We start from the raw sequence: 5532 nt of genomic DNA on the forward strand, positions 1-5532 counted from the left end.
GTGCTGCACTCAGTATGCCAGCAAATATAGACAACTCAGCAGTGGCCATAGGACTGGAAAAGGTCAGGTTTCATTCCAATCCCAAAGAAGGGCAATGCCAAAGAATGTTCAAACTTCCACACAATTTCACTAATTTCTTATGCTAGCAAGATTATGCTCAAAATTCTTCAAGGTAGGCTTCAACAGTACATGAACCAAAAACTTACAGATGTTCAAGCTGGATTTAAAAAAGGCAGAGGAACGGGAGATCAAATTGCCAACATCTGTTGGATCACAGAAAAAGCAAGGGAATTCCAGGAAAATATCTACATCAGCTTCATTGACTATGCTAAAGCCTTTGACTGTGTGGATCACAACTATGGAAAATTTTTAAAGAGATGGGAATACCAGACCACCTTACCTGCCTCCTGAGAAACCTGTATGCAGATCAAGAAGCAACAGTTAGAGCCAGACATAGAACAACAGACTGGTTCATATTGGGAAAGGAATACATCAAAGCTGTATATTGTTACTCTGTATACTTAACTTCTATGCAGAGTACATAATGTGAAATGCTGGGCTGGATGAATCACATGCTGGAATCAAGACTGCTAAGAGAAATATTAACAACCTCAGATATGCAGGTGATACCACCTTAATCCAGAAAGTGAAGAGGAACTAAAGGGCTTCTTGATGAAACTGAAAGAGGATAGTGAATAAGTTGGCTTAAACCTGAACATTCAAAAAATGAAGATCATGGCATCTGGTCCCATCATTTCATGGCAAATAGATGGGGGGAAATGGAAAGAGTGACAGTCTTATTTTCTTTGGCTCCAAAATCACCGTGGATGGTGACTACAGCCATGAAATTAAAAGATGCTTGCTCCTTGAAAGAAAAGCTTTGACAAACCTAGACAGCGTAGTAAAAAACAAAGACATCATTTTGCCGACAAGCTAAAGGTTTTTCCAGTAGTCATGTATGGATGTGAGAGTTGGACCATAGAGAAGGCTGAGCACCAAAGAATTGATGCTTTTGAACTGTAGTGTCGGAGAAGACACTTGAGTCCACTGGGGAGGTGAGAGAGGGTTAGCCTTGGGCAATACATGTGTATGTGTGGATGATTAATGTCAATGTATGGCAAAAATCATTATAATATTGTAAAGTAATTATCCTCCAATCAAAATAAGTTAATTTAAAAAAAATTTTTTTTTTAGTCCATTGGACAGCAAGGGGATCAAGCTGTTTAATCCTGAAGGAAATCAACCCTGAACATTTATTGGAAGGAATGATGGTGAAGCTGAAGATCCAATTCTTTGGCCACCTGATGCAAAGAGCCACCACACTGGAAAAGACCATGGTGCTGGGAAAGATTGAGGGCAGGAGGGGAAGCTGATGACAGAGGACAAGATTGTTGTCTGTCCTCTGTCCATTGATGATGGTATAACTCAATGGACATGAGTTTGAGCAAACTCCAGGAAATAGTGAAGAACAGTGAAGCCTGGCATGCTGCAGTCCATGGGGTCGCAACGATTTGGACTGCACTAAGCAACCACTTCAGTATTTTTGCCTTGAGAACCCAATGAAAAGTATGAAAAGGCAAAATGATAGGACACTGAAAGAGGAACTCCAAAGGTCGGTAGGTGCCCAATATGCTACTGGAGATCAGTGGAGAAATAACTCCAGAAAGAATGAAGGGATGGAGTCAAAGCAAAAACAATACCTAGTTGTGGATGTGACTGGTGATAGAAACAAGGTCTGGTGCTATAAAGAGCAATATTGCATAGGAACCTGGAATATTAGGTCCATGAATCAAGGCAAATTGGAAGTGGTCAAATAGGAGCTGGCAAGAGTGAATGTCAACATTCTAGGAATCAGCGAACTAAAATGGACTGGAATGGGTGATTTTAACTCAGATGACCATTGTATCTACTACTGTGGGCAGGAATCTCTTAGAAGAAATGGAATAGCCATCATGGTCAACAAAAGAGTCCAAAATGCAGTACTTAGATGCAATCTCAAAAATGACAGAATGATCTCTGTTCATTTCCAAGGCAAACCATTCAATATCACGGTAATCCAAACCTATGCCCCAACCAGTAATGCTGAAGAAGCTGAAATTGAATGGTTCTATGAAGACCTACAAGACCTTTTAGAACTAACACCCAAAAAAGATGTCCTTTTCATTATAGGGGACTGGAATTCAAAAGTAGGAAGTCAAGAAACACCTGGAGTAACAGGCAAATTTGGTGTTGGAGTATGGAATGAAGCAGGGCAAAGGCTAATAGAGTTTTGTCAAGAGAAGGCACTGGTCATAGCAAACACCCTCTTCCAACAACACAAGAGAAGACTCTACACATGGACATCACCAGATGGTCAACACCAAAATCAGACTGATTATATTCTTTTCAGCCAAAGATGGAGAAGCTCTATACAGTCAGCAAAAACAAGACCCAGAGCTGACTGTGGCTCAGATCATGAACTCCTTATTGCCAAATTCAGACTTAAATTGAAGACAGTAGGGGTAACCACTAGACCATTCAGGTATGACCTAAATCAAATCCCTTATGACTATACAGTGGAAGTGAGAAATAGATTTAAGGGACTAGATCTGATCGACAGAGTGCCTGATGAAATATGGACAGAGGTTCGTGACACTGTACAGGAGACAGGGATCGAGACCATCCCCATGGAAATGAAATGCAAAAAAGCAAAATGGCTGTCTGAGGAGGCCTTACAAATAGCTGTGAAAAGAAGAGAAGTGAAAAGCAAAGGAGAAAAGGAAAGATATTCCCATTTGAATGCAGAGTTCCAAAGAATAGCCAGGAGAGATAAGAAAGCCTTCCTCAGTGATCAATGCAAAGAAATAGAGGAAAACAACAGAATGGGAAAGACTAGAGATCTCTTCAAGAAAATTAGAGATACCAAGGGAACATTCCATGCAAAGATGCATTCAATAAAAGACAGAAATGATATGGAGCTAACAGAAGCTGAAGATATTAAGAAAAGGTGGCAAGAATACACAGAACTGTACAAAAAAGATCTTCACCACCCAGATAGTCATGATGGTGTGATCACTCACCTAGAGCCAGACACCCTGGAATGTGAAGTCAAGTGGGCCTTAGAAAGCATCACTATGAACAAAGCTAGTGGAGGTGATGGATTTTCAGTTGAGCTATTTCAAATCCTGAAAGATGATGCTGTGAAGGTGTTGTACTCAATATGCCAGCAAATTTGGAAAACTCAGCAGTAGCCACAGGACTGAATAAGGTCAGTTTTCATTCCAATCTCAAAGAAAGGCAATCCCAAAGAATGCCCAAACTACCGCACAATTGCACTCATCTCACACGCTAGTAAAGTAATGCTCAAAATTCTCCAAGCCAGGCTTCCGGATTATGTGAACCATGAACTTCCAGATGTTAAAGCTGGTTTTAGAAAAGGCAGAGGAACCAAAGGTCAAATTGTCAACATCTGCTGGATCATCGAAAAAGCAAGAGAGTTCCAGAAAAACATCTATTTCTGCTGTATTGACTATGTCAAAGTCTTCGACTGTGTAGATCACAATAAACTGTGGGAAATTCTGAAAGAGATGGGAATACCAGACCACCTGACCTGCCTCCTGACTTGAGAAACCTATGTGCATGTCAGGAAGCAACAGTTAGAACTGGACATGGAACAACAGACTAGTTCCAAATAGGAAAAGGAGTATGTCAAGGCTGTATATTGTCACCCTGCTTGTTTAACTTATATGCAGATTACATCTTGAGAAACGCTGGGCTAGATGAAGCACAAGCTGGAATCAAGATTGTCGGGAGAAATATCAATAACCTCTGATATGCAGATGACACTACCCTTATGGCAGAAAGTCAAGAGGAACTAAAAAGCCTCTTGATGAAAGTGAAAGAGGAGAGTGAAAAAGTTGGCTTAAAGCTCAACATTCAGAAAACTAAGATCATCGCATCTGGTCGCATCACTTCATGGGAAATAGATGGGTAAACAGTGGAAACAGTGTCAGACTTTATTTTTTTGGCCTTGAAAATCACTGCAGATGGTGATTGCAGCCATGAAATTAAAAGACACTTACTCCTTGGAAGGAAAGTTATGACCAACCTAGATAACATATTAAAAAGCAGAGACATTACATTGCCAACAAAGGTCTGTCTAGTCAAGGCTATGGTTTTTCCAGTGGTCATGTATGGATGTGAGAGTTGGACTGTGAAGAAAGCTGAGTGCCAAAAAATTGATGCTTTTGAACTGTGGTGTTGGAGAAGACTCTTGAGAGTCCCTTGGATTGCAAGGAGACCCAACTAATCCATCCTAAAGGAGATCAGTCCTGGGTGTTCACTTGGAGGACTGATGCTAAAGCTGAAACTCCAATACTTTGGCCATGTCATGTGAAGAGTTGACTCATTGGAAAAGACCCTGATGCTGGGAGGGATTGGGGGCAGAAGGAGAAGCGGATGACAGAGGATGAGATGGCTGGATGGCATCACCAACTTGATGGACATTAGTTTGAGTAAACTCCGGGAGTTTGTGATAGACAGGGAGGCCTGGTGTGTTGCGATTCATGGGGTCACAAAGAGTCGGACACGACTGAGCAACTGAACTGAACTGAACTGAAGCAACTAAACAACAACAACGAAGAATCTCTCAGAGTTAAATAGACTGTGAAATCCTCATTTTTTTTTTTTAAGGGTTAGTGTTCTACACCTAATTCCAAAAGTTTGCAAGCAATTCTCAGATACCAGTTGGTTGTGTTACAATTCAACTCAATTCTGATACTTTCTACCCAAGATAACATCAGATTCTGCACTTTAGGTGTTCGGTCCCACAAGAGTGCCCTCCACTTGAAATCCCAGTTACAAGCAAGTCTAGATTGTTACCTACACTTCTGACCAACTGGCTTTAAATCCGAGTTTCCCACAATCTCCTTCCTGGGCTCAATTTATTTGCTAGAGCAGCTCACAGGTCTCAGGAAATGTGTTTACTCACTAGATAACCGGTTTATTATAAGGATATTAAAGGCAAGGCTTCCCAGGTGGTACTAGTGGTTAAGAACCTGCCTGCCGATGCAGGAGACATAAGAGATACGCGTTTGATACCTGGGTCAGAAAGACCCCTGGAAGAGGTCATAGCAACTTACTCCAGTATTCTTGCCTGGAAAATCCCATGGACAGAAAAGCCTGGCAGGCCACTCTTCATGGGGTCACAAAGAGTTAGACACAACTGAAGTGAGTTAGCACACACAAAGGCCGAAAATCAATAGCCTGATGAAAGATGCATTAAGTGAGATCCCAAAGAAGGGAGATTCTTTCCTTGTAAACCTCGGGACTGGCATGGTTACCCCTGGAAAAGTTCTGGTTCACCATCCTGGAAGCTCTCTGAATCCCCTCCTTTTGGTTTATATGAGGACTTCATTATATAGGGATGTGGGTGTGTGTGTTCATGCTAAGTCACTTCAGTTGTGTTCAATTCTTTGTGACCCTATGGACTCTTGGCATGCTTGATTACATCACCGACCACTGGTGATCGACTTACCTCCAGCAATTCTCCCC

At 41.5% G+C, this 5532-nt stretch overlaps 1 long non-coding RNA gene across 1 annotated transcript; it reads right to left on the reverse strand.

Annotated features, from left to right (window-relative positions):
- Positions 1-946: 946 nt before the first annotated feature.
- LOC122693314 lies at positions 947-4303 on the reverse strand. The gene is made up of 2 exons (XR_006340863.1): positions 4233-4303; positions 947-1017 (listed from the first exon to the last, which is right to left on the reverse strand). It is a non-coding gene; the product is annotated as an uncharacterized LOC122693314 (long non-coding RNA).
- Positions 4304-5532: the final 1229 nt, after the last annotated feature.

This window comes from Cervus elaphus, chromosome 5 (genome assembly GCF_910594005.1).
Source record: "Cervus elaphus chromosome 5, mCerEla1.1, whole genome shotgun sequence".
In the NCBI taxonomy this organism is placed as follows: Eukaryota; Metazoa; Chordata; class Mammalia; order Artiodactyla; family Cervidae; genus Cervus; species Cervus elaphus.